Here is an 8,597-nt window from a genome sequence, read left to right on the forward strand (position 1 = left end):
CTCCCTCCGCCGCCCCGGCCTCCCTGCTGCCGCCCTCCGTCCGCCGCCCCCCGGCCTCCCTCCCTCTGCCGCCCCCCGGCCTCCCTGCTGCCGCCCTCCCTCCGCCCACCCCGGCCTCTCTGCTGCCGCCCTCCCTCCGCCCACCCCGGCCTCTCTGCTGCCGCCCTCCCTCCGCCCACCCCGGCCTCTCTGCTGCCGCCCTCCCTCCGCCACCCCGGCCTCTCTGCTGCTGTTACAGTCTGAGGTTCCACCACTTAACCCCACTCAGAGATTTCAGAGGGCAGCGGGGAACCGCCCTGCTTCTGCGGGCTGCACCATCTCTGTCACTGCAACACCGTCCAACAGCAGGTCTAAGGCTCAGCGCCTGGTTATCAGTGATTTCAGTGCTAGTGATCGCTGAACAAAACAAGGAATCTCAGCTGTCTTTAAACAGCAGAGAGGAGAGAATCAAATGGTGTCCAGCATTCCTTAAGGAAAGCCCACATCACCAGGCAGGAACATCTGTTGTTCCTACCTTCTCTTTCCTTTACTGGCATTTGGCATCCTGCTGAGTGCGTGAGATTCAAGTCAGGGTGATCGCTTCAATCAGGGCAGGCTAAGTACAGTTCTGTCCCCCTTTACTCATACAGTAAGGACGACAACATTTCATTCCCCCTGCACTCAAGTGACTCGTAACCCAACCCCAGCCAAAAGTGATCACTTTGGCAAAGCAGCTCCATCATGCTGCGCACCTAGGTAGTGTAAATGTGACTATGCCAGGGGTTCTCAAACTGGGGGTCGGGACCCCTCAGGGAGTCGCGAGTTGTCAGCCTGCACCCCAACCCCACTTTGCCTCCAGCATTTATAATGGTGTTAAATATACAAACAAGTGCTTTTAATTTATAAGGGGCTTGCTATGTGAAAGGGGTCACCAGTAAAAACGTTTGAGAACCACTGATCTATGCAAGCACAGGCTCTTCCTGAAGTCTTGTCCCTCAGCTCATCACCAGATGTCCGGGGAGAGCTCATTCAGCTTACATTTAGATAAACCAAAGCTTTCTACTGCCACATATCTGGTGCTACACATCCTGCACGATGTACAATAAAGCCCTTCTGGGGCAAGTGAAGGCTGTTGATAAGAAACTCATGAACCATCAGATCCCATCTTCAGACTCCTCTGGCCATGATGCCAGGGACGAGCTAGATCCGTCCCCCCGCCACCGCCCTCCCGTTCCTCAGTAACTCCCCATTCCTGACACTCGCTCACCCCACCTCAGTCCCCATTACACAGTGCTCATATGCATTCCAGCCCCAGCCCTCCACCTGCGTGTGTGTTTTTGACAGGAGCTAGAGGACTCCGTAGCTGTCTGGCACAGGTGGCTCCAAGTCCCTGCTTGTCACGCTAGAGTTAAGGCCTAAATTAACAAGCGTAAGCAGCAATTTTGGGGTCCCAACTTGAGTCACTTTAAAGGGCCTGCGTTTCAGGAAGTGCTCAGCCCCCACCCTCTGAAAACCAGACCCCCAAAACTTGAGGTACCCAAATCATCAGTCATTTGGTCACTTAGACATAGAGAACACATAGTGCTAGTCCTGCCATTGGCCTGTTTGCCTGGAGACAGTCCTGCTGTTTGTCTGGTTACCTCACGCTGGTCCTGCCATTGGCCTGTTTGCCTGGGGCTAGTCCTGCTGTTGGCCCGGTTGAGCCATGCTGGTCCTGACGTTGCCCTGTTTGCCCAGTGTTGGTCCTGACGTCAACCCAGTCTCCCCATGCTGGTCCTGCCATCAGCCCATTCATCCCTGGTGCTGGTCCTGTCATTGGCCTGTTTGCCAGGCATGGGTCCTGCCATCGGCCCCATCGCCTCGTGCTGGTCCTGCCGTCAGCCAAGTCATCCCATGCTGGTCCTGCTGTTCGCCTAATAGTCTCATGCCAGTTCTACTGTCACTCCTTCCTCACAAGGTTTTAGCCCCATGTCCCTAGGTGGTACCCCTCTGCTATGGTTGCTGATCTTGGGACCCTAACCCAACGGGGAGCAATCTACTCTAACCCCACAACTGCCCGGCCTCACAGGACCACATGGGTGGTGTTTGGGCCTTCTCCCCAGCAGTCGCCCAAGGAGCCCACCCTGGCTCCCTCCGTCTCCGGAGGAAGCCACAGCGAGCTGCCTCAGCAACCTACTGCCCTTCGGCTTCTCCCATCAAGGGCCGCTGCTGGTCCCCTCCAGTACCTGCAAGCCCCCCACCCCCCGCCCCAACTGCTGCTCCTGACAGATCTCCCCACACCGCGCCCCTCCCAACATTCAAGCGGCCACAGCACCCCTCTGGTTTGGCTTGTCTGCCTCTCTGCGACGGAGGGGTGGCCGGGCCGAAGCGACCCTACACGCCCGGCCTCAACGGTACCGGTGTGAATCTGTGTCACACCGCTCAGCCACGAGGTGGCGCCGTGTGTAACCAACCTGATTTAAAGCTAACCTCAGCCGTAGCAGGCAGAGCACGAAAGGGTCTGCTGATGAAGACACCTGGTGTGTATAAGCGAGCTCTGTTACCGGGCCATAGCTGCTACAGAAGCACGTGACATCACCGTCGCTTGGTTCGGGCCCTGGGGCAAACCCCCCTACCTCTGGGCAGCCCAGGTGCCACGCTGTGTGTGCCCCTTAGGAAAGGGGCCAGCTAGCTAAAGGCACAGATGGGCTTTGGCCCCGGATAGCCCAGCAGATGGCAGCATGTACCTGTGTGCAGACTCGTCCCAGCGCTGCGGAAAGCCACAGGCACTGTGCAGGGGAAGTTAGAGCCCAAGCAGTCAGGCCCCTTGCAAGTGACACGTGGGGCAGCCAGGGAGAGGAAAGCCACCCCTCAACGCATGGCCAGGGGTCAGGGCTAATGCACACCTCTCCTCTCCTCCCGCAAATGGCTGCCAGTCTAGGGGCTGTATTGTTGACCAAAGCCCCTCTGCCCTGGCTCTCTGGGGCCACATAAACATGACTGCCCAGTGCCAAGAGTGGTTTCCTGCACCAGCCTGTATGGGGCTGGACAGGACCAGTCCAAGGAGCGAGCAGTATCCCTGTGTGGGGCTGGGCAGGACCACTCCACCCTGCCACGGGCTGCCAGTCTAATGTTTACCTGTTCCTGCCTTCTGATCCTGCCCTCCTGACTCTTGGTGACTGCCACCTGGTTCCTGCCCTCCGGACTGGGTCTCGATTCTGATCTCCTGGCGCTCCAACCTGGCCTGGTTCGAACGGCTGAGGCTGCTCTGAGGAAACTCCAACAGGGGCAGGATATGGCGACCATCTATGTGGCGCACTTCCACCATCTCACAGCAGACACCGAACTCAATGAGGCGGAGCAGCTGGATCAGTTTTGGTGGAGTCCGTGGGAAGAAATAAAAGATGAGCCGGCCCACGTAGAGTTAAATGCCTTTGTGGATCTCACGGTTTGTGCAGAGAACCGGCTGTGTGGAAGAAGAGAATTAAAAGGGGGCTCCCTGCAACCCCCCTCTGCACATGTTGCTCCCTCAACACGTGCACGTCCCCCGAACAGATGCAGGTAGCTATGTCCCATTGTGCTCCGATTTTAGAGTGTCGGTCCCCTCTATTTCTGTCAGTCCCAAGGGCTCTGGGAAGAGGCAGCCCATACAGGCTAAGGGGGGCGGACCTGGGAGGAAAGGAGTTTTCTCCCACCTCAGTCCTAACTGGCACACAGCCTGTGCCCCATCAGGAGGCATTTTAAGACTCCTGCCCTGATTTGACTATGCAGTGCCCATGAAAGATGCTGATGCTGTTAGTGATTCAGAGCAGGACCCTCCTGTCGGCAGGCAGCTCTGCAGGAGGGGCAGTGTTACTGTTTATTAATCATGTGGGGCCCCATCGTGCTAGGTGCTGTATTATGCCAGAGACAGTTCCTGCCCCCAAGAGCTCACAGAGAGCTGCGGGGCACTGGCTGTCCTGGGGAATCAGAAACTTCATATGGGGAGGGGCTCTGGTGGAGGCTGGCTCCCCAGGGGGACAGTTGCCCTGAGGCTCCCCTCGCACGTCTTCTGACAGATCCTCACGTTAGGCAGGGAGCTTTGCATGTCCCGGCTTCCTGGGAGTGGTCCTGGGCAGGTGCCATGTGGTCCGCAGGCCTGGGCAGAACTCTGCCAGGCACTGGTGTGAACAGCACTGACTGCCTTCCCCCTAGCCATGGCAGGAGGGCGTGCCCAGCCAGGCTCCCTCTGCTCCGTGCTCAGCGACAGCTTGGACTTTGGCCAGGAGCATACGAATCACATTTCTAGCTTTTGTATCTCAGCCAAATATTCCCCACGGAGCTCCTTTCCCAACAATCACCCACCCACGTTTCATTACCTTGTGGTCTGGCTCGGTGAGCAAACACCTATGTAGCTCTCGCCCTACCCCACCTGACCAGTTCTCAGCACCCAGCGAGCATCATAACCCCCCCTCCCGCCCCCCAGACACGGAATCTTGCGCAATGTTTGCCCGGGGGACGAGCGCCCGCACAGCTGGAGCATGGGGACTGATGGACGTGCCTTTCAGTGCACACCCAAAAGTGTGCCCTTGGGTACTAGGCACTCAGGCCAATGCAAAGCGAAAGCAAAGCGGGGCGGGGGGGGGGCACGACCAAGTAAGAGGGGGACGGGAGGCCTTGGGATCCCGCTGATTAAAGTCTAGGCAGCTGAGGCAGACTGTCTTTCTGCATACAATTTAGCGTGTGGTAAGTGGTCGGGTTACAGTCTGAGCGAACATCACACCCTTTATTCTAGTCCAGACAAGGCCTAGCACGTGCTGCGGCAAAGCTTGTCTGAGCAGTCTTTCCGAAGGTGTTTGTTAGATCCCAAGGCAGGGCTCAAACGGGGGGTAGCGTTGGGGTGCATCTGCCCTAAGCAAAAAGTGATTATTTACCATGTGAGTGACCACGTGCCAGCTAATGCATGGTAACCCCTGCCCGCCCTGCCCCCTTTCCGAGTGCAGACAAGGCCTCGGGGCAGAAAGAGATGGCAATGAGGAGGGAACTGTGAACCCCGAGGGACCCCTGAGCAGAAAGGCTTTCTAGACAAAGGTGTACGTGCCACGTGACCAAAAGGACCAAACCAAGACGGCACAAAAGAACCTGCCTATTGCTGGGCCGCATCACTAATAAGTTGCCCATAGTAACGGGTATAGAAGCACTTGAAGCTTTGCTGTCTGTGCTATTTATGCCACACATCAGCGGTCTGACAGAGGGCATTGTTCAGTGACTTCCTTCCCCTTGGCACTTCCCCGGACTCACTCCTGGCCAGACAAGCAAAGTGCAAGGCCTGGGCTGCCAAGCGTGAACGATGTGGTGGGAAGAAGAGACCCTGCCCATTTCTGTTACTCAGTCCGGCCACGAGACAGGACAGCCTTTGAGGCCCAGCAGATGAAGGGCGAGTGCCTCTTTAAAGCCGCGCTTTTAGCTGCAGTCATGTGTCATAAGAACATAGGACTTGCCAGACTGGAGCAGACCCTCCGACCACCTAATCCACAGTCCTGCCTCTGGCTATGACTCAGTTCAGGGCAGTTCAGGGCAACTGCTCCTGGCGTTCCCCGGCAGCGGTTCAGTAAGGGCACCCACTCTTGGCTTTCCACTCCCCAGCTGGTGCCTCCCTTCAGTGGAGACGTGCGTCTGTCTCCCTTCTGATCGGGCTATTTCCAGGCTGGACACTTCCCTTGCCTTCACTGTGTCATTCCCAGCACAGACAGGTTGCTCTGCTTCTCTTCAGAGATGGGTCACAATGTAATTGCTCCAGAGATAAAGTTACAACACTGCTCTTTCTAAGCGACCCTACTTTAGTTGAAGTACAAAGCATTACAAAGAAAACATATTAAACAATAAAAGAGCCTACCCACATGCTAATAAGCTCACTAGAGTTCATCCCATCTCTCACATTGGCTCTGGCAAGTGCAGTTTTAATCCCCTGCCTTAGGGCACCCATCTGGTTACAAGTTCATCAGAGCTTCAACTCATCAGAACAGCCGTAGTGAGGCAGACCAATGATCCGTCTAGCCCAGTAGCCAGTCTTTGACTGTGGTCAGTACCAGATGCTCCAGAGGGAATGAACAGAACAGGACAACTGCTGGGTGATCCATCCCATCGTCCAGTCCCTGCTCCTGGCAGTCAGAGATTTAGGGACACCCAGAGCATGGGTTTGCATCCCTGACCATCTTGACTAATAGCCATTGATTGACCTGTCCTCCATGAACTTATCTAAGTCTTTTTTGAACCCAGTTATAGTTTTGGCCTTCACAACATCCCCTGGCAACGAGTTCCACAGGTGGACCATGCATCGTCGTACTTCCTTACGTTTGTTTTAAACCTGTTGCCTATTCATTTCATTGGCTGACCCCTGGTTCTTGTGTTACGTGAAGGGATAAATAACACGTCCTTGTTCACGTTCTCCACCCCAGTCATGATTTTCTAGACCTCTCTCGGATCCCCCCTTAGGCCTCTCTTTTCCAACCTGAACAGTCCCAGTTTTATTAATCTCTCCTCACACGGAAGCTGTTCCATCCCCCAAATTATTTTATTACTCTTCTCTGCACCTTTTCCAACCCCAATATGTCTTTTGTGAGATGGGGCAACCAGAACTGCATGCACTATTCCAGAAGCAGGCGTGCCCTGGATTTATATAGTGGCATTATGATATTTTCTGTCTTATTATCTATCCATTTCCTAATGGCTCCTCACATTGCTAGCTTTTTTGACTGGGGGTGAGGTTTTTTCAGCCCCCCAGAAGCAAGCACTCCTCCCAAGCACCCCCATTTCCCTATGGGGCCCAAGAGTGCAGTCAGACAGCCTTACATGTAGCTCAGAACAAGCCCACTCACAATGTGTTCAGATTCCTTTTTATACAGTTCAGGGGTCTTTGAACTGGAGTTTCCAGATGCATGCAGTTAGTAGGCAGAGGGTCTCTTTTTCTCTCCCCCCAGAGTGTATCTTCAAAGAATTGGCTTCAGAGGGAGAGAATTTGCATTCCCCTCACCTCGAGGTATTTCCTACGGAAATCCATCTCACACCTATTGTTCCAAAAAGACCTTTGAACTTCCTCATGCCTTCCAGATTTTGCCTTAATCTTGTTTTCCTGCTAAAGAAGTTCCATACAATCCCTCAATGTACTCAAACATTTGCATTTGTAATATAATGAATGCCAAGGGTGCTAACCCTAATTCGATAAGGTTTAACTTAATTCAGTAAAGTTAATCTTAATTCCATAAGGTTTGTTCAGGATATTACATGATAGGGTCAGTCTGACAACTGGCCCCAGATGCTTAAGCGGAAGGTGTAAGAGCCCTAAAGTGCATCACTTTCTGTCTCTGAGAGTCAAACATCATCTTAAGTCCCGAAGCAGGAGATTTAATCTCTCTTCTGGAATGTAGCACTCCCTCTCCACTAGGTTACCTCCTTTAATGCCAATCTGCTTATGGGTTTGATGGACAGGCCTGGGTTCTTCTGGATCCTGCCACCCACTAAGCAGGGTGTAACTTCTGTATATTCTTTCTATATGAATTTATTTGGCAGTGCCTCCACCCCCTCGCTCCTTCCTGGCAAGGTCACCAGGGCAGCTTGGAAAATTCTAACCACAGGATAACCCCCACTTATTTTTCAGATAGTGCGAGACTCCCAAGAAATAACCCAAACAAACAGTAATTATGATAACTATAACATAACAGGGTAAAACACTATTCTCAGGGTGACCGGTGCCCACGCAGATAATACACGCGACCTGATACAGCAAACTTAGAATTAGCGTCCCATTGGTATGCTTGTAGGGGCCCTTGATGACCTGTGACCACGATATCTTCTGTGCAGTAGTTAGCAACTTGGCTGACTGGGTTCATTCAGTACAGCCCAAAAAACTCACAAGTGGGATAAGGGGGTCAGTCCCTCTGCAGGTTTATTAGGCAGCAGGTAATACAATCCCCAAACCCTTACCCCCTGGCTTGAAGTCACAGTTCAGGGAGTAAGGGGTCTCCCAAACAATTCCCCGACTGGCTAACTAAAAGACGGCGCGTTTACAACTCTCTGACGGATCCACTGGTTTAGAGATGGCTCTGGACTCCTCAGTCACTGCAGAGGGCTGATTATCGCTGCTGGCAGGCGTCCTCTTCATTCAGGAGTCAGGCTGCTTCTGGGCCAGGATTTCCCATCACCACCAAGGGGTGCAGGGTTCAAGGTGCAGGTTACAGAACTCGACTAAAATCCCAACTTTAGTCTCCACCCCCAGGGCCCAGACACTCCCAGCAGCCCTGGACTAGCCCCGAGAGCGGAGCTGGCCATGTGGTGACTCCTCTCACTTGGAGAGCGGGGCGGGGGGAATAATTCAGCCTGCCAGGGGAAAGTTTTCCCAGCGGGAAAGGCTCAGGGATCTTGCTCTCATGTCCCCAGAGGTCAGTTCTCAGGAGGACCCTGCATGCAGGCCTGGCTCCAGACTGCTCCAAAATCACTTTCCCCCCTCATCCTGAGCACCCAGGGAAGGGCATCTCACTCCCTGTTGGCCGCTGAGCAGACAGAGTCTGCCTTTGGCTTCGCCTCCTTACCAGGGACAGCGTCACCTCCCCGAGCTACCAGCACACAGAGCCCCAGGGACCTCGCTCAGTTACAGGAATATT

The sequence above is a fragment of the Chelonia mydas genome, chromosome 4, assembly GCF_015237465.2.
Source record: "Chelonia mydas isolate rCheMyd1 chromosome 4, rCheMyd1.pri.v2, whole genome shotgun sequence".
Taxonomy (NCBI): Eukaryota; Metazoa; Chordata; order Testudines; family Cheloniidae; genus Chelonia; species Chelonia mydas.